The sequence below is a fragment of the Parus major genome, chromosome 1A (assembly GCF_001522545.3).
Source record: "Parus major isolate Abel chromosome 1A, Parus_major1.1, whole genome shotgun sequence".
Taxonomy (NCBI): domain Eukaryota; kingdom Metazoa; phylum Chordata; class Aves; order Passeriformes; family Paridae; genus Parus; species Parus major.
The window spans coordinates 24,316,766-24,338,825 of NC_031773.1; the positions used below are offsets into that span (position 1 = coordinate 24,316,766).

Below are 22,060 nucleotides of genomic sequence, written 5' to 3' on the forward strand. Positions count from 1 at the left end.
TTAGGTCAGGCTCTTCATAGCATGACATGCAGTAAATTACAAGTGCTTCAAGCAGCTCGGTGAATTACAGTTCATCACTTTGAAAGGTTCCCACTACAAGACTACAGATATCAGATCTGGCAGTTAGGATCCAATTAACACTTTGGTCAGAATAATCAGATTGCGTGTGTAAGACTTGTATAATTCGTTTATTGCTTCCATGCATCTTCTGTCTGTAGGTAAATTTGTTGCTGTTATTTCAAAGCTTGGAATCAGTATTTCACTTGCCTTTAGGTTATATTTCAAGTCCTTTTGCAGTGCAGTGATGAACTCTCCCTGTTCCACCAATTTAGATCACTTGTCCCATAGATATTACTGCTTGAGAAATGGTTTGTTTCTGGTAGTTTTGTTTTGTATTCTTACCATGTCATTATATGTCTAGAAAAAAAATTGCTAGCAATTTTTACTAAGCACATTTTATTTAGTGCAACTGAGACAGTTTTCTCCAACATGATGACTGTGAATCTCACAGAACACCCAGATAACTGTAAATGACATATGCATTGACATTTACATGTGTACTGTCATGCAAAACCATTTCTTGCTACACTGAATATAATACTATAACTGAATGAAAAAAAAATTCTGATTTTTCTGATATCATTTTCCAAGCCATGGTCAGTGTACATAAAGGTTCTTCAGGATAAACCTTATCAGTACAGAGTAATGGATTTCAAATTCTACGTTGTTACCTAGTGCTTTACAGCAAATTGCACTTTCAAGTCTTAGAGGCAGTGAGAATCCTTGGGAAGAAGTGAACTTGCCCAAGGTACCCCACTTTTTCCACAGAGAAGCAGTAATGAACAGACACACAAACATTGCAAAAATAAAAAAAAACTGGATAAGCAAAAAGATCAAAGGCTACTGACACCCCTGTATATTGTTGCTGAAGATAGCCTGCCTTTTTTCCTCTGACAACCCTGCCATAGGAACATGTATGAAAGGTAACAGCTTATTCATCTATACAGCAATGTATATCTCAGCTCTTCACTGATATATGCATTTCAAATACTATAGGAACAAGAATTAAAACAGAAATTTAAATTTATTTCTCAATTTAAAAGTGTTTCTAGAATAAACATTATGTAATGCTTTATGGACTTGAAAGGTAAATAATGGGGTATGAAGTTCAATACCTATTCAACAATAGGTATTGTTGAATACCTATTGTTGAATAGGTATTCAACAATACCTATTTGCCTCAGATGAATGACACCCATGAATTACTGATATCTTAAACCATTGGATGGCCGATAATACTTCAAGTTTCAGTCCAGTTTCTATTGAGTTACAGTACATGTAAAAAATCACTATCACAATGAACTACAAGACCTACAGAAAGCCCAAGGACTATATGGCTCACCAACAGAATTAGTTTTCCAGAAGTATTCTACTATTTGGTATCAGAAACCCCCAATCCATCTGCACTGTTTCCCTCTCACAAGACAATGCCAGCAAGTACACAGCCAGTAGCCAGGCAAACCATAGTTCCTAACTTTAACAGCATAAATTAGGAGGAGTGTCTATATACTATTTATACAGTTAAGAGAGGAAGAGAGAAGCTCTTTTAAATGGCAATTTAGACTGAATAAATTGAGGTCTGCTCAGAATTTTGAATTGTTCTGTGCGAGAGCTTTCTCTCTATGAATCAAAAGGAACCTCCCCATGTAGGCATTTACATTTGGTGATGAGAAGACCTCCTTTCCTTTAGACAGCAGAACAAAACAGCAATGCATGAGCAAACCCCACAGAAGTGAAGAAGAAAAGAACTGCTCAGGTGTAGATACTTGGAACCACTAATATTATTCTTGAAGTGGAATTTGTTATATGCTTTCAAACCAGAACTATGTGACCTACTGATTGTCCTTACTATATACATCCAATAGTATAAATTAAAATGTATTGTTAATCTTATAGTAATTCTCAGTGGACACAAAACAGCTTTAGAAAATTTCAGCTAACTACTGATCTTGGGATCTTAGCTTTCTACTATGTTAAAGGAACTCCAATAATACACTATTTTAAAGCAATTTCATTTTATACTCTTATTTTCTAACAAAATGCATCCAAACAAATTTAAATATTCCTTTTCCACATGGCAAAATCAAACTGCATCCCAAGAAACTCAATTACCACCTCCTTTAAATTTTCTGCATTTGTATTTTGTTTGTGCCGTAAAATGTGCATAGGCTGAAGGTTCTCATCTGTATTTCCAGAGCTTCACAAAGTGCATAATTGTTATGATCCCCTCTAAGAGGTTCTGCTTTAAGAGGAAGTAGAGACTAGCCAAGAGAAACATCTTTCCCAGCTCACCAGAACAATACTTTTGCCATTTTCCAGCTTAAAGCTCAAGAGTGTGAAACTTGTAAATGAAAAATGGTGGCAACTCTGTTTTCCCAAAAATGAAAGTCTTCAAATAGTAAACACAAACCCAGATACAAACAGAAAATAATTCAGCTCAACTATATCTTGAATACTTGAAATATTGAATTGTGTTCTCCTCTTTTCACCAACTAGCCAGGGAACTAAAATGAAGCATTACACCTGGTGCAATGACAGGAGAATGAATCAGGGTCTGTTTTGGAAATAGGGAGATTGCTATTACAATACACATGACCAGCACCTATGCAGTATGATCTCAAAGCTACAGAATCCCTAGGCCACAGTCCAACTAAAGGACATATATATAATTGCCAGACATTCACATCTGTCTAGCTTGATGCTTTTCTGTGTACTGAGGCACTCTTATGCCTCAGTCTTCTGCATCTTTTCCCTGAGCTTAAAGTTATGGAAAAGGCAGAGCAATTTTCCCTTGCACAATGCTTAGGAAACCTGTCTCCCCAGAAATGAGAGGAGCCAGGGCTTTTTCCAGCTGCTTCTGTATGCTCATGTAAAATCAGTCTATGTTGCTGTATGCCTAAATGTGCACATAAACTTGTTCTGGGCCTAATCTTGGGATCAATTAGATATTAAGAAAATATTTCTCAAAAAATGAACATTTGAAAACATATTTTTCCTGGTCTAAAGATTTACTCCTTTCACTCCCCATCTTCCTCTTTCCCCTCCACCCCCAATTTCTTAAACAACAACATGTAGCTATCACAACCAGCAAAATAAAGATAACTTTATATGGGTCCAATGGCAGACAAAAATTTCTACCTCCAGCTAATACAAACATACTCTAGATGTAAACTGGGGCCAGCATGTGGATTACAGAGCTACTCTCTCTTGTAACCTTTGCATGTAAGATGTAAAAGCCCCTGTTCAGGACAGTTTCAGAGAGAAAGGTAAGACTACCAGGATCACAATGATTTGGGTATCACTGCCAGGACATACACAACATACCCAAGATTTCCATTCCAAATCCTGCCCCCTCTCCTTTCAATCTTGGCAGCAATAGCAAAGGCACATGCTGCAGGTGCAGAAGATTGAAAACAGAATATCGAAGCATATCAATAGCATATCTTATGTATATTATTTAGATAGAGATAAAAGAAACATTTTTTTATCTCAGCCAAAGTAGCCTTTAGAAGGACAGTTCTCCATTTACCCTGTCAAGGCTGACAAGTACTCTCTAGTTTTATGTACATTTATCAGGAGTGTATGGGGATTAACTGGTGTTAGCTGCTCCTACCTCTGGATAAAATGGATGGATCTCAGTCAAATTTAAGCAGTAAAAACTATCATTTGGCCGAAAGAGCAGCTGACATGTGGACAATTCTCAGGCTTTCAAGAAGTGTTGAGATTAATCCAATTTACCTATTTCCCTGTCTGGTGGTTGAATAAAATCCCTTATCTGTCCACTTTTAGGCTCTTTTGATCAGTTTGTGATAAAAGGGGGCCATACCAGCAATCATGAAATGCAGGTCTGTAGCCCATATATCTGCTTCTTGGAGAGCTGAAGCAAGCTGCTTTGGAGTTCTTCACTACAAGAAAATTAATTTTGTGTACAGTGAGACAATGAATGGGTAAAGCTGGCTGTAAAGAAAATAAGGAGATGGTACAATCACTGACTGATTTCTAACCATTACCATTAGTGTTCCCCAATGAACAGTCACAGATTAAAACAGCACAAGAGAACAGAAACAGTGACCAGCACTGTCAAGAGATGCCAGAACTAGGGCAAGAAATCACTCATCAGGCCAGGGAACTGTTGAGTACTTTTTCACATTAACCTTTCTATACGTGACCCTTCTATAGCAATTCAAAAAGAGACTTTCATTAATTAAAACTTTCAAAACAGTAACGTGCATTTTAGAATAGTTTGTCAGTACTTATTGTTTATGTGTCTCTTTTGTGTGTGTAATGCAAAGGTGTGTTTTAACATTCCAGCCAAATAGAAACCACTGCAGCATTTCGTGGTCTTGTGATTTGTTCTATGAATAAGAAGATTTCAATTGTTTTTTTTTTGTTCCATAGAAAGTAAAGCCATGTACATATACAGAGTAGAAATTTCTGATTTTGTTTTGCTATCTGTCTTGCTGTTTGGTCATACAAACACACCTGTTTGTATTTCAAATGCAGTGCCTTGGTGTGAAATGACATGGTTATTAGCATGAATACTTTTTAAGTATTGGCATGAATACTTTCAGTCAAGCAGACAATTTTATCATGGAAAAAGCTCCCTATCTTCATCTCTTTTAGGTACCTGAGCCTGACACAGAACTTATTAATATATTATTAATTAATATTTTCATACTATCTTATGTACCATGACTTGGGCCAGGTTTGTACAATAACATTTTAAGCATCTTACTGATATGTCTGCTTGCCCTGAGCACTTTCTAGAGGCAACAGAGGACAACACGTAAATCCATAGTCCCATCCTTGTAAAACCAACATTGTCTTGATCTGTCTCTATTTTCTACTGCAGACACAGGTTAGACTAACTTTGCTTCTAACAAGGCTACCTAAAATTAAATGCCCTAGGTTAAGCAAGATGAATTTGGACTTTTGACAGTTCATTTGAAAAGGCACAGGTCTCTGGGGTGATAGTGGCAAGAAAACTTTCCCATGCATCATATGTTGCTCTCAAGCAGCAGATTTACATCACTAATTCAAATAACAAAACGATATCCAGTACAGAATACAGAAAAAAACCTGCAGCTAAACTGGGGTAAATATAGTTTAGCAATATCTGTCAAGGAGAGACCTGAAAGCTGTCTGTGGCTTCAGCAGCTGGTATTATTTGAATGTTTCTGTTATCTTGGTGCTTCCCACCAGGCATTTAGCCAGTCCTCGGTCCCACTCTCACAACACAGCTCAAAGCAGCAGTTTCCTCAATGCACTGTTCCTTTCTCCAGAAACACTTCCATCAGCACCCTTGGAAGAGTGCCAACACACAGCATATCTTTAAGTACATTCCATTTACTGAAATGTCACCTCCTTCATTAGACACAGGTGAATGTCTCTGTCCTTTCACTGACTTTCTATGCCACCTGCCAATGTTTTCGGGTTTTTTCAAGACAACAGAAATTAAAACTTTATTCAGTTTTTTCAATTTGTTTGTAGTCTACAGGTTTAGTACCAAAATATGAAGTGCCACCTAGGGATGAAGAAAATTTAAAGATTTCTTTAGAAATTAGTGTTCTCTTCCTGTAGTGGTAAGTCATCTCTAAACTGAAATATGTAAGTTTTTGATATAGGAAGAAACTCCCAAATGTGAGGTGGTTAGGCACTAGAACAGGTTGTCCAGAGAGGTTGTGCATGCCCCAGCCTTGGAAGTGTTAAAGGTTGGCTTGAATAGGGCTTTGAGTAACCTGGTCTAGTGGAAGGTGTCCCTGTCTGTGGCAAGGGGGTTGGAACCAGAAGATCTTTAAGGTCCCCTCAAACTCAAACTATTTGATGCTTAGCCACTGATTAGGCACTCACTGAAATCAACAATACAGCTGAAGTCCTCCAAACTTGCTACCTTGAGAGCGTATCACCCATGAAAACACAGCAAGTTTTCGGATATTTCAGTATTACAGATAATAAACCAGTGTTTGTTTGCTTTGATAATTACAGGCAAGCAGTTGTCTCTAAGGGGATCCACATCCAGCACTGGTAAAGCATATGATATTCACGAGTTAATGGAATACACAGCTGGCTATAGCCACGTACAATAAAATGACTGAAAGAGCAATAAGGGTGGATCTTTATTGATACACCTGTTTAGAAACAAGTTCCAAGAACAGATTTTTATTATGAAAAATGGAACTAGAAAGACAGAATTTCCGTATAAGGTTCACTAAAATAGAACTAGGAAACATACATAATTTTTTTTAAAAAAAGTTTAGAACTTCTAATGCAAAAAGCATTAGAAATACTTTTTCTATCACTTTAATAACAACATCTGATTTGTCAAAATAACAGTAAAAATTCTATAAATATCTGTTAAGGGATTATTCCAATAGCATGAAAAACTCTAGTGTCAAAATGACACAGAATATAGAACTGTCATCATGCATTTACCTATAATAGACTGTTTAAAACTGACAGGCACATAAACAGAAAATATATTCTATAAAATTAGTCATTTTTAAGTATGGATCTTTAAATAAAACTGGCAGAACACCTTCATTTGAGCTAACTCATTCTCAAGAGGAATCATAAAAATGCTACAGCAGCTAAAAACATATTTTCTTCAATCTTGTACTTATAATTGTTAGATTATTTCACTACTACATGTCTTTATTAACCTACCTTAAAATATTTTTGATATTTCTTAAACAATGCATTTTTGTTAAGGATGCCATTACATGCTTATAAAAATATTATTTATCTTTGCAAAAGATGATCAGAACTGTGATTTACTAGATATTGGATGCTGCTTGTCAGAAAAAAACCCATACATAGCATATGCAGGACTACTAAACAAAATGCATATTTTTAAAGTTCTTATGATGCAATATTTATAGGGAACTGAAGAGCTTTAATAGGCCTACAAGGGACGATGTTTTGCACAACTCCTTTCAGCCAAAAATAGTAGCAGCACATTTCAAGCTGAGCACTGTATGAAACAACACCTTAAGTTTGAATTCATATAAACCACATAAAATGATTATGACATAAAATTATTATTGCTAGGAAAAAAAAAATCAGTTCTGACAAACAAATAAGAAAAAAGAAAATATTTTGACATTTCTTACACTGAAAATGTTGACTCCATTGAAAAGACACAGAAGTGGGGTTTATTTCATTATTATATTTATTTCATTAAAAAGCTGCAATGGCCAGGGCCATGCCCCACCTCCCCTACCCCCAGTGAATGGAGAGAACCTGGGCAGGGCCTGAAACCACAGCTGGCACCTGCACTGAAGGGTGTCACTTATCAGGACTGATGATGAAGCAGCAGGCTCCACGAACTTGGTCTTTTCTCTCAACCATTCCACTTTGGATCAATACCGACACCCTATGTACTGGCCAGGCCAGTGCCAGCGGCTCCCCCAGCTGCAGGAGCAGCCTGACAGCTGCTGCTTGTCCCTGATTTCAGGCTGGCAGGAGAGGAATTCTACTCCTTTACTCCCTGTAACTCAGAGACCAACCAAAGCCCCGAAATAGAGAAGTGGGTGGAAACCTCTCCCTTAGTTTTGAAGTCAGTAAGTTGTTAAGTCCTTATTTATTTTAAATATTTTCAAAATTTTTCAAAAAAATTTCTCTCATTAAAGTGCCTACCATTTAATAAAGCAGTACTTTCCAAAGCTCTCTGAACACAGTTTCCCTGAAAATTATAGATTTACAAGAATTTGTTTTTATTTGTCTCTCTAGAAACAAAATTAATCACAAAGCTCTGAGCGTAAGAAAACTCGCTACTACATACATAATGTAGATTTGAAATAAGCATAGAACCTTTTGCATAATTTGAGACATAAGACTTTTGCTAAAAAAAAAATCTTTTCTGTATAAAATTGTATTTACCTCTCATTTCTATTTAGTTTTAGAAACAACTCAGACACTACCTTAATGGCATTCAGATATTTATTCTAAGAAAAATAGATGTAACTTTTTGTTACACTATTTGGATTACTCAAAACCTCACAAACTGATGTTCAATAAATATATATACAGGCATAATTGTTGCAAGCACTCAATATGATTCGAATTTGAATTTTAATTTTAAAAAATAAACTGAAATAAAAGTATTTCTTGATAAAAAATTGTTATGCAAATTGCAGAACAAAAAAATATTGCCTAAAATATTTTAACAGAATTTAAGCAAGGGGAATTCCACAATGCCTCCAATTCCAGCACTTTCTTACTTTGCTTATCTCCCAAATTTATTGGACATTTAACACAATCCTCCTCTGCATCAATTAAAGCCAATTATTATCTATAGACATGTACACAAAAGTATAAAGGCATGAAATTTTTTTGCAAAGATATAATTAATGATTAAAAAAATAAAGCCATTTATCAACAAAAAGTGTATTTTAGAATGGAATGGCTAAAACATGATTTCCATTACTATTCTCCTACTGAATTCTTGCCATATCAATTAAAACTTTGTAAGTTTTGGGTTTTTTTACACTGGACTGTATCTTCCAAACATAAAAAAAATTATACCTAAACACCTGACCCACCTCTGAAATCATCAGTGAATTAAACTCAGCTATAGCTTTGCCCCTGTGTTTGACAGTAACAACAATTGCCCCTGGAACCTCAGGAATGAGGGTTGTTCCAAGACCTGGGCTTACCAAAACCCAGACATACTCATTTCAATACTGCATGACCCATAATACTTTCCTTTCGACTAAAGACATTATTACAGTTCACATATATACAGATTTTACAATAGTCCTAAAGAAAAGATCATGTGTCACCCTCTACACCATACCAGAACTTCCAGAGCTCTTCAAGTCTGTAAGAAGAGACTGAGACTTGCCTTTAAATTAAAAGTGGTAACTGAAAAATATTTTCCATCCAGAAATTCAAGGAAGTTCAAATCTAGTGTTTCATAAAACAAAGTGAAAATATAACTAAGGTTTGCAGGTCCTATAGGGAAGTTTTGCTCTTGCCCAAATAGGCAGAAAAACAATCCAGTTCTGCACTATAAAAAACATAAGCATTTGTCAATAGCATGAAATGCAATTTATGGGATTCATAAGCATTTCTAAAGGGCTAAAAATATTGCTTAGGAACAATTCAGTTTTGTTTTTTAACTTAAAATATTTCCAATATGTTCTTATAAGAATATTAGTGAAGAAAATTGCAAAGGGAAAGTTTTTTCTTTGAGATGAACCTGACTTTGACATTATGCAACCTTAAAAAACTAATATTAGCAATGATGTTTTGAAAATGTAGGAATGTTTCAACTTCTTCAAAATCATCTTTTTTGATCCAAACTTACTATAAAAAAATTCAGAGCATTTTAGTACTGAAAAGTACTAAAAAATTACACAATAAAAATGTTACAAATTAAATGTTCAATGCTGGATCTATTTTATTACTACTGATACTGATACATTAAAATTGTGAAAGATTCCACAATTTTCACGACACTTTTGCTTCTTTCCAGTGGAATGGTTGCTATTCCAAATCATGGCAAGCCCAGCTGAGAACAAAAATTATAATTTTATCAATCTGGTAAAAAATCTCAAGCTTATGTTCTCTGAAGAATTTTCTAAATTATGGGCATTCAGACTCTGTTACAAGTCATAATGAAGGCTAGAAAAAAATATTTACAGAGAAGAAAAATACAAATATGAATGGTTGGCTCAATTAAAAGACCAGTTAAGGATTATTAAGTTGGATATTTTTATTTTCTCTACAAACTTTATGAACTCTATATAATTATCAAATAGTGGCAACAAACACAAAGAAAGGAGAGCAGGATTTACACATGGAAGGAGAACACAGACAGGACACCCAGGTAACAGAAAAGAGGACATGCTGTTGGCATCTTCTTGTTCATAGAGCTGCTGAAGAGGTTTAAGCTGACTATTCACATTTTCTTTGGGAAGTGCAAAGCTTTAGGGCCTGCTTTAAAAAAACATATATACACATCTATCTGTCTCTCTGTCTGTTGGTAGTCAATAGTAATGACCCAAACATTACTGGGACTTGCTGAACGGCATGGCAAAAGCCACAATCTTTCTAAATTTTGCCCAGTGTAAGATGTCCTAAAGCAATTAATTAAATGAATGAGTTTTGAAGAAAATCACAATGCCAATTGTTGCATAATGTCAAACCAAATCTTCCAATTTAGGATGCAAAGACACTGAAAAACAAACATTTCTCAGTTATATTCTCCCTGTTACTTTGTAGGTAACAGCACAATGTGTGGGTTCTGGAAATGAATCTGGTGGGAGCAGTGAGTACACAGATCTTTGAAAAAAATTACCTGCACAACCCTCAACTAACTCTAACCATCTATACTTCAGTGCCCTTGGAACAATAAAAGAAAGGAGATTTCAGGCTGAATAAAATCTATATTTGCTGTATACTGTGGGAATGGATTTAGTTTTTTGGTGTCCACTATTCCTTTGCCTTTTATGCACTAAGGATGTAAAGACAATTATGAGGAACCATTGGAATAATATAACAAAATATGACTGCAGCACTGAGGGTACCTTTGTTGTTTCAGTATCTCTAAAAAATCCTCAATTTTTTACTATGGAGCACAAATGCCTCTTGTGCTAGGCTGGACTTTAGGAAGCATGATAGCGTAACATAGAAAAGAAACTGAAATTCCTAGAAGTTAGTATCACGTATGAAGTACATAATGTTATATCTACAAGGCCAAAAGGATTAGCAGGCTGGATTTGTGAGCATCTGGCTTTTTAATATCTTACAGCATTTTATAGCAAGCTTTTTCACATTGTATAACTTCACAGTTCCATCACACTTTCTACAACATAATTTTCACAAAATCCTTTCTATTGTATTTTAAAGTCCCCACATAACATACTAAAGTGTTAAGTGATGAGTAATATCTAAACCTCAATACATCACTTAAACATAGTTATTTATATATGCATATTTTACATACTATTTATATATACACCAAATGCTAAACAGGTTACATATTCTAGTTAAAAAGCCGCAAAGTTTTAAATATATATATATATATATATATACATTCTTATAGCTTTTATCTGTCTCCCCTGTTCACAGACAAGTGGAAGAGCTACATAAATAATAAAAATAGGAAATAAACCACACTCTATCTATCTATTATGAAGGGAATACCGTTTTAACAAGATCTATGGAATCACATTATCATTCTATTAATTCAATAATCTTGATGTTGTTACAAGTTGGAGACAGTTATCAAAGCAGGGCATCATTCTTGCATGTAAGGATCACATCACTTAATAGGACAGAGGTGTCACATAAACTACAGTGTCAAAAGATAACAAATACAGGGCTGAGCCTGAAGTAGCAATGAATTTATGTTGGCATACATGGCTCCAACAAAATAACTGGTGTTTGATAAGCATGTAGAGAAGACTGAGTTTTAAACTGCTATCACAAGAGTGCTGATTTTGTGAAATTCCCCAGAAACTGAGCTTTTATATTATGCTTAAACACATTCAAAATCTATACATACTTCCCATTGATGGTGGTTGCAAAGCTCTTTCATTAACTCAGCTTTGCAATGACAAATGTAAGAACACCTTCTTTTGAAATTAAATTAATATTTATGGTAATTATTACAAAACGGCTTTACCTTTGAGGACTTTGGTCCCCAGGGTTTGCACAGATTTCAACTAAACTGTTTCCTCAGAGAAACTTTAGGAATTATTCTTCATGATTCGGTACATTCCTCCTTAGAACTGGTAGCCAAGCCAAGATTGTTTAGACATTTTTGTTCATTCATATACTTTTAGTCAAAAAGAAAAGATTCTAGGCATGGTATTTCTTTTACTACTTCATTTCTGTGTGCAGATCATAGCAGTGCCCACTCCCACCTACATGGCACACTAAAGCTTGAGACAATTCAAGAATTCAAGATACTAAACTGGTTTCAGTACAAATACTTCTGCTCTAATAGCTTCCAGGCTCTGCTATATACAATTTGGTCTCACATTTATTACAGAGATATTAACATAACCACATATTTGCTAGAAGATCTGAATTCTAATGACTTTTTAAGCTGACTACAGGTTTGCAGGTAAAACAGCAAGACAGCTGTTTGACAGTATCAATCTTTGAATGCCATGTGTTGTTAGATGGATGGATGGAGGCAGTTCCACTTCTGCTGGCTTTAGCCTGAACTGCTCCATAGGTGCAGCCTTTAACTTCACACAGTTTGTGAACAGATACATCCTATGAAACCACATGAAGAGAACAGGCTGCATTTGAGCAATCATGCGCTCAGCTAGCTGAGGTCATTGAGAAGGTACTACTGCAGCTACAGAGCTACAATTCAACTATTTACATGTAAATAAAACCTGGGAATTTTAGGTATGCTGTTATATGTATGTATGGAAAAATAGAAGATGGAGGGGTGGCAAAGTGACTTAACAGACCAAGGATGCTACTTTATTCAGAAATGGTAAACACAGACAAAGGCCAATTCAGGACTAAATACCGAAGAATGTTCAAGTTCAGCTATCTTTTGTAAGTTTCTACCAAATGCCAGCTTCTTCAGATTATCAGCATATAGGACAGGATTTTCAGAATTAATTACTCTATTTGTATTTTCTTCTGTTTGTCTCCCCATTACAACAGCACGATTTTAAAAAAAAAAAGAAAGACTGCTGTATTTGGTGTTCTTCAGAAACCAGTAGTGGGCAGATGTCCTTAATTCCTTAATTTATACTTCTGGAAGTTGTTACACAGGCAGTATGTATAATGTATAATGTGTAGCCTTTCCCAGCTCCAGCCCCAGATTTATGCAATAGTTAGTGAATGCAGAGCTAAGTTTGGAAATGGATTACCACAATCTGACATGAAGCAGAGCTGAAATGATAAAGCTGATTGAAGAAGGCAAACCTTTCCTTTAAAAAAAATATTCTCTGAATTCTTCTAGATTTCATCCTTAGCATTAACTAAAACAAGATTATATGGCAAAAATCTTTTTGTACCGCTTCACTTTTTGCAGATTAATCCTGGGTGATAATGAAAACTACCATCAAGCTAGCTGCAGGTAAAATAAAGTTTGCATGGCCATCATAGTGGCATTTCAAAAGCACAGGATGATTCTGATACTGTGACATTTAAAAGGCAAGAAATCCCACTTAGATGCTTTACTTGTACTTTGTGTCAATCATGCTACTTGGCACAGAGCAGAAGTGTTGTCAGGAATACTGTCTACATCCTGAGTGAAAAACAAAACTCCAAAAGTGCATGTGAGGGAGAGAAACTATAGAAATGAGGAAAAAATTCACTTACATTTATCCAAGAAGGCTGTCGCTATTACTGTTGAAACTCTGCTATGGGCTGAGGTCACAAGACCCTGTAAGCTAAAATAGAGAAGCTTCAGCTGAGGGTAACTGAAGCTGCAGCACATTAAAATACATTTTAAGGTTATTGGTAATGACTGGACTTTTAATTTCTTGATCTGTTTTTCCCAAGGCACAAAAAGTGTCTTCTACTTTTTGATCATGTTTCAAGTCTAGAGGGAAGAGATTTTCAGTATCATCCTCTACCTCAGTATAAGTGTGTATGTATGTTATATACCGTACATGATATGAAAAGTATGATGGTTTCATTGATCTGAGTTTGGAGTTGTCACGTTATGCACAAATGGAGAAACCATACAGGATTTATGCAGATTCTCCCAAACAAAACTAGAATAGAACCTTTATACAAAAACACATCACTATGTATATAAGAAATGTGAGTTATATAAAAAAAATTGGTTTAAAATCTTCAAAAATGTATTACAATGCATAGAGCTTTTTTTCCTTCCATAAAGGTAATTTTTAAATGATGTACCTCTGAGGAAGTCCACTAACTTTTATATCTTAGAAATACCAAAATAACTTTAAAATATTTTTGTATGCATATGAATACTGGTTTGAAAATCTATTGCATCTTAACCTCATACAACTTAAGTGTGTGATCCACTAGGCAGCTAGAACCTACTCTTAACCCATGATATAAAAACCATACTGTTCGCTTCAGTAAGGGGCAAGATACTGAATTTGCGACTAATTTTGGATCAGACATTCTCTCTTGTGGCCCACAAATCACAATGCATTTGGGAGACTGACATGCAAAATTTAAAAAAAAAACAAAAACAAGCAAACAGAAAAAAAAGAAAACAGTATTACTGTTAGTGTTAACAGCAGAGATTTGTAATAATAGAAGGAAAGAGACTAGTAAAGCTCAGTTAAAGAAGGATGCATTTAACAACCCTGCAGTTTATTATCAGTACTAAGATTGCACATGATAGCTGACTATGTAAATATACACTTGTGGATGTTCACATATAAAAAGACATATGCAATGTGCAGAAACAAATTTCTAGAGCACGCCTCATAGGCTTTTCTATAACTGGAATCAACAAAAGGAATTCCAAGAACACAAGGAATGCAATGAATCTGAGCTACAGAAAGCTTGAAATAGTCAAGTAATAACAAAAGCACATATATAATGTATATTTGATTTATGGTAAAGAATGAGAAGTTGCCAAGAAATACAGAAAAGTGTGGAATTTCTGTGTCTTCTAAGCAAACTTAAAAGAAAGAAATTCCCATCACAAAATAGAGATGTTTACTACATTTCTTGTGCAACCATAATGTGACTTATAATAGATGAGACTGTTTGACAGATGAGAACTAAGGGACTACCAAGATACTACAATATTTTGATGCATTCAAAGATGCAGTGTGTGCAGTTGAAGCTAGGACATCCATTGAAACTGTTAGGCATTAGAAACATTGCTAAAAATTCACTCTAGAAGTCACCATACTCCTAATAAACAAAGTGGTCAAACTCATAATTTCAAAGATGAGCAAAGAATGCGACATGATTCTAAGAAAAACAACCATCAGGAAAAAATAAGCAAAATTTTCTAACAGATAAATGACTGCTGCATTATATATAGTTTTAATAGAAAAAGACAACAAATTTTGTTTGAATTCTCCCCAAAGAGCGGGAGAAGTGATGGCTAAAGCATTTGGGATAGAACACTAAAATACTTTGTCTTTATCGAGTCCATTTCAGTTCTTAGATGACTAGTCTGAAGTTTCATACAGCTGATGTAGAATGAGTATTTCCTAGCCTTGATGCTATAGGATAGAAGCCACAACACCTGAACACAATATCTCAGCTAGAACTAGTTGTTTTCTTTCACCTAACACTAAAAAAACAGCCCCCCCAAAAAAATAACACCACCACCAAACAAAAAAAAACCTACACACACAAAAAACAACCAAAAAACCCTCAAAACAAAACAAAACCAAACCCCCTATTTAAAACAGAACTAATAATTCTCTTCCTGAGCAGGGAGGCTGCATTAACCAAATTTAGACAAACCTGAGTTTGACTATGTAGAGTGTGGTCTAAAATGCTTAGTTTGAAGAGGTAAAACTCAACTGACAATAAGTCCAGCTCATTTCATAGGCAGTAATTTATTTAGAATAAATTAAAGGGAAAAAAAATAGAAGTGGTAATGAGGGATATCGCTCTACCAAATGCAAAAAGTCTACACTATAATCTATATCTGAAATAGTCATCTGAAGTAATCAAAGGAGAAAAATAGGCATTTCTGTGGCACAATTCATTAAATCCTAATTAGATGTCTAAATCAGATTGCATAATTTGTCTCTTAAAGCTGTGTTGACTATGTGTTGACAACAATGTGTTGACTAAAAGTGCCTTGACTCTGAATGGTGACAAAAGGCCCTTGAGCCTGGACTATTAAGGTGAAAGAGAGAGACAAGGTGTAACCTTCTATTGTCTGGTGCAATAAAGCCCCCTTCCAAGAGACCAATTATCTAACATTGACTTCTCCTTAGTATGCACCTGAAGTAGTCATTTGTATTTATGTTAAATAGATGTAAAACCAGACTACTCTGTATTGACTTCACACATTCAGACAGCATCACATAGATGCAATGCTCTAAAACTATTTCCAGGCAAACAGCAAAAGTAAAACTGCCAGACACTTCAGTTTTTCTTCAGAAATGGGAGAGTAACTAATGAAGAACACTGCTGAAATCCTTAATCATTTTGTTCTATCACCAGATTTATGGGCATACCTATAATACTCTGTAGCCTATGTAAACAAATCCACAACCAAGCAACCCTCAAATTCCCTTCCTTCACTTCAGTTTTGACGAAAAAAATCTCTGGTGAAATAAAACTTATGAAAATATTACAATCTAGACATGTGTGCACACACAGAGAGAAATCAGCCAGAGAATCTTAGGTATGAACATTTGTATTAAAAAAACTATTGAAAAAATCAGCATGATGTTTCCGGAAGCCAGAAAGCAGATTGACTATGATGGCAACAACTATTTAAGCAGAACTTTGGTTTGGAGGAAGTTCCATGAATTAAAAAAGTATGTAAAATCAGATGTAGGTGAAATTTAAATTAATAGTAAAAGCATGTTTTTATTGTGGCTTATTATAAAATTTTCCAATATTATGTAACCTTCAGTTTTACCTGGCTCATTAGATTAGATGTGACAGCAGCCTAGGCCTCTTTAGAGATACATATGACAAACTTAGGCAGCCAGCAAAATAACAATCATGATTTTGATAATCAATTTCAGAACTGAATTGAATTTCCAGAAATTATTTGAATGAAAATTAGCTCCCAGCTAGATGCAGGTTAGTACATTCGGTTTAAATTAATCAGGTGGATAAAAATAAAAGAACTGAAAAAAAATAAACCATATTATTTTGTAAATATTTACAGATTAATTCAAATTTATCAACTAGGAAAATTAATCAGAAAGCAGATTGACAGCACCTCACACAACTCAGTGATCACCATAAATCCAGACAATGTATCAGATTTCATCAGAATAGAGGTCATGTTTTAAATGAAGGTAGAATTTGTAATGCATTATTCATCCATCTGAAAATATTACAAGGTGGGATACCTTTTTTATAGTTTATTACCATAGCATATTACAAAATGCATTTGTAAAATAAATGTTTAACTGATGAGTCTATGACAAGTCGTTAGAAAGCGTATTATAAGATGCAAATATTGTTAAAATACGTGTGCATGTTTAATGCATGAGTTACAGTCATCAGGCATGGTAAAAATTGTCATAAAATTTAACAAATGATAGTAAGATATTTATAAATGGCATCTAAACATAAAGTGTGCACACAGAAGTAAATGGTGCTAAAATAAATTCTTGAATGAAGGCTCTTTTATTTGCTTCTCTTTTTACTCAGTACAAATCAAATTAGGTGACTTTTGTTGTTTGGATACTAGTAAGAAATGTCTGAAATAAATTCTTCTTGCTAAGTTTTCAAGGCAGACAGAAACTTCAGCCTTCTGAAGATTTGCAGGAAAAGATTTTATCTCCATTAGTTCACCACTAATTAACCTTATCATCTTCAATTTTTTTCCTATAGACAATTAAAATGCACTAAATAAATCTGAATTATTATTTTTACAGACCAAATTGTGAAGGAGGCAAACTGTTATAACTCTGGATTATATGTCTTTGTCTACTCATCAGAAAAAACTTCAACAGAGCAGGGAAGAAAATCTTACCTTTCAGTTTTTGAGCATGTCATTAGTGATACTTAGTGATACTGATTTATATAAACCTTGTATATGATATTATAATTTTTATAATTTAATACTGTATAGCAAAATATCTATCAGAGAAAAGGTATTTGGGGTATGGGGTTTGGTATATCTGCACAATATAAACCAAGTTCTTCACCCAGATATTTCCCAGCTGATTAGAGAAACAAAATTTGTCTTCTTGAAAGAGAAATTTGTGTATGTTCCATCTCCACTAGTCAAGCTAAATGGCAAATAAGATCCTGAAAATAATGTCCTTACTCCCAACAAGATTAGACAATGGTCTAGGAAAATAGGAAAACAGATTGAATAAGGGGAGAGAGATTGAGAGAGAGAGAGACAGAGAGAGAGAGAGAGAGAGAAGATAACTAGAGGGAGATACCAGTCATGTCCTGCTAGCTTTTGTGCAGAGATTTGCTGATATATGAAATCACTCTTAATTATGATACAGAACTTTAATGATTTCACTGTAACTATAAAATGTTCTAAATCTCGTTTAAATCTGCCAGGTTTCAGCTGCAGAAAAAGTTGATCTGCAGCTTCTGAAACACAGTCAAACAGCATTAGCTGGATCTGAGAAGCCTGATTCTGTGATACGAATGTTGACATTGTTCTCTCTTAATTTTCTTTGAAGTTTAACAAGATTGAATGCCTGGAAATAAGACCTAAATATATTCAAGATAGAAACTAAGCACTAATTTTGACAGAACAAGCAAAAAAAAAACTTCCAACCTCTGCATGGTTTAAAACATAAAATTATTAATCCATAGATTAAACATCTATTTCAAGAATTTGAATACAAAGGATTCTTGAGCCTCACACTGATGGCAGAATGTAAAAGGGAAGGATCTCAAGTTTTTTGTTCTGTCTTATCTCACTGTGCCCACCTTTCACAACACAGCTGGAGTAGGCACTGAGAACACAGGCTATTCAGACCTGACTCAGTACCACCTATGCTCATACTCCTCTGGACACAGACAATGCACTTAAGAGGCCTGAATTTTGAGCTGATATAAAGATATGCAAAGACAGACCACATTTCAGTTAGGGAACAATGATGCATGAATTTCCAGCTGTAGCATTACGCAGTTTATTCTAGACCTATCTTAGGAGGAACACACATCCGTGCAACATGTCTAAGAAACACTCTTCCCTTCTCATCTGTGGAACTGTGAAACACTTTCAGTTGAACATGATTTCTTTTCCACACTGAAAGCTTTAGTGAAAGCACTAAAATAAGGCCTCGGTGTAGGTGCACTCACTGCAGTGCTGCAATTCCCATGACAGCACAACACACTCAACCACAGGGCACTCCTGCAACCTGCATGTCACAGCTGCAGTAAAGACTGCATTAAGTGCCTCTGAACTTCCCCACCCATGACGGTATTCAGAGAACTTGTGGCTAATCGCTTTTTTCTTAAAAGCTGTCACATGCAAGGCCCTCCACAAATTGTTTCTTCAGCTTTTCCAAACTTAAAGGAACTTGCAAAGCACAAGAGGCTTTGAAGTCAACACTAAGTCATTCCTCCTTGTGCACATTTCTTGTTTCCTAAAGATGTGACCAATTGGTAAAATGATTGAGCAGTTCTTGGAAAAGAGTGACTGTCTCAACATTAAATTGAAGGTCAAGAGGACACTGCTCAGAAGTGTGAAAAATGCTGTGTAGGACACTTCCCCATCCTTCCAGAAATAGAATCACTCCTGGCTTTCTTTTTGCACTGCTCCTACTACTTAAATATACTTGTAATACTGGACAACTCTCAAATCAATCCAACAGAGGTAAAAACCCCAAATGTAAGAGATAACAAAAACAGAACACGCAACAAAACTATTAGATGTTCTCAAGTAACATTGAAAAAAGTTGAGGAAAACATTAATATCATAAATAAAATTAGCAATGGTTTCTTTTTCATACATTTTTTTTTTCTTCCAGAAGTTATATGAAAAATATGTAAAAAGTCAAAATATACTGCTGCTGACTTGTTTAATAAAGTGATCTTACCAGCATCTATACCTGTTAAGAAATCACAAATGCAAGAAATTATTAATTAGAAACATATAGAAATTTTCCAATATATTTCTGTAGCAGATATGGCAGAATGATTCAAAAGTAACAAGGGAGCCAGCAGTTAGGTGATTCATGGAGAAATTTAGTCAATTGGACAAACTGAAGAATTAGTGAAGAATATTTTCAGTTCTAAAGAACTATATATATATTAACTGGAATTACTACTCAACCTAACAGGTTTTAAAAATAGCTGACATCAGATAGTGACAGTATGTTTTATTTCAAAACCTAAAATATTTTGTTTCTACCTTTGTTTTCCCATTTTATCTTCATCTTCTTTGCAATTAATTATTCAGTAAAACAAGAAGCTTTTTTCCTGAAGTTCTTGGCAGTTTATGATAGGTACATACACCAAGAAAAGACCCACCACTCTAAATGTGAACTGTCTGTAGTTTCATGGTTTAATACTATAGTACATAAGGTGACAAAAGTCCAACTGAAAATGTGCATTATCCACCACAAACAAACTGCAGTGTGTTCAGCTTGTAATCTGGTGTTGTTCAAATTCACAGAATAGTACTGCTATTCTGATTGTGTACTTAGAAATTTCTCACAGTAAGTCAAATAGGAATTTTCTTGAATTGAAATTGAAATGGAAACCAAGAATTCTACTATTTGGAGAATAATCAATATTTTGTAGTGCATTTCCAGACATCCTGTCTTCGTGTGCTAGCACACTTCTATATTTACATCTTCTGTGATATGCTTCATTCTGTTGGTAGCTTGTGAGTTTCTCATACACTTAGTTCTCAACAAACACAACTGTATGGTTCGTTACAACTTCTAGCCCATCTATAGAAGTGCAAAAGTATGTTCTTTAAAGAGTGTCTATGAGGAAAAGGGTTGAGTGTTTAGCTAATTGAAGAAATTAGCATACCTAAATAAATTTTCTTTAGAGAGGAAAGTGTCCATTTTAAAAGTATGAAATCCTAAAAGGAAAGAAAGTCCAAAGAAAGATGATGGTTGGAGAAGTATCAGTAAGACTTAATCTCCAAGTTTTAGGACAAAGACTACACTGAAACAGATAGGTTGTTCATGTCAAAAAGAAGACAATCCTCTGTCTTTTCTGAAAACAGGACAGTGTCAAGGGATTTTGGGACTGGAGTTTTAATCTTTATATTTCATGTCTCTTGACTGGACCATATGGTTACTACAGATTGTATCCAACAAATCCTGGCATTCATCTCTTAGCATCCTGGCCTATCCTATCTGCTGTGAATCTGATGAGACTAATTCATTCTTTAATCAAGAACAGAAAATGTTCTGTGGAGTAGAAATCCAGTTTATGCACAAGCACAGGCTACTCTAGTCAAAGTAAGATACAGAAGAAAAAAAAGACCCAGAATAGTTACAGTACTTGGAATGCCTGTGATATGACTACTTTGGCAAATAGGACAAACAACAATTTTCTCAGACATCTAGTCCAAACTTGTAAAGATTGGAGTGAAAGCAGTCTGATACAAAGTCTCATGCTCTCCTATGTTGCACAGCTCAGGTAAAATTCATAATTCAGGTAAAATCCTTCTCATTTAGACCAGTAAATGAGGATCACATTTTATGGCAGGCATTGTGCAAAGATACCAACATAATTGCTCCAGGAAGAAGAGACATAGGGCATAAAATAATAGAGGTTTCTATGCATTTATATACAGACTGCAACTAATACAGTGCTCCAGGAATATGAACAATGAAAAGGCTGTGGTAATAATTTGCTCCCAATAAAGTCTAGAGTCATAGAAGTGTACAACAGGAAAGGACTGAGAGACTGAGATTAAAGCAGAAATAGGCACTATAGAATTAAGTTAAATATGAAAAGCCTCTACAGACAATTCACAAGAATGTGCATACATATACATATATTACAAAGATTTATCTGTACAAAGACAGCTCTAGTGTAGTTTGGGTAACTGATTTGGGTAAATAATCTGGTATCACGGTCTTGAGGAACCAAAGCTCCATCAGTTTTTTCAAATTACAAGATTTTTTTCTATCCGTTCAAGATTAAGGGAGTGAAGAAATTTCACAAATATTAAATCTAATATTTTTCTTTTTTCCTAAATGAAGAAATTATTATTTGCATTATTAATATTAGAATTTCTGCTAACATTTTTTAGAAACAATTCAAATGACACTTGTAATTAGAATATATTTTATCCAGAAAATAAATTACCCTGGTTTTGAAATAATATCTCATTGACAAAAACTATTACATAGAGCAGACTCTCATGCAGATATATAAGAACAGATATGAAATCAAACTTGTCTGAAACTTTCTAATCACTTGCTTGGAGTTACTTAAAGAC

The 22,060-nt window shown here is 34.8% G+C and overlaps 1 protein-coding gene across 6 annotated transcripts in view; it reads right to left on the reverse strand.

Annotated features, from left to right (window-relative positions):
• FOXP2 (forkhead box P2) overlaps positions 1 to 22,060 on the reverse strand; it is a 339,563-nt gene that overhangs the window by 71,253 nt on the left and 246,250 nt on the right. Inside the window, exon 2 of one of the 6 annotated variants that reach the window (XM_015628637.1) lies at positions 13,357 to 13,427. The exons of the other annotated variants lie outside the window; for them this stretch is intronic. The gene's annotated coding sequence lies outside the window, so the exon portion shown is untranslated. The remainder of the gene's footprint in view (positions 1 to 13,356; positions 13,428 to 22,060) is intronic. 6 annotated transcript variants of the gene reach the window in all.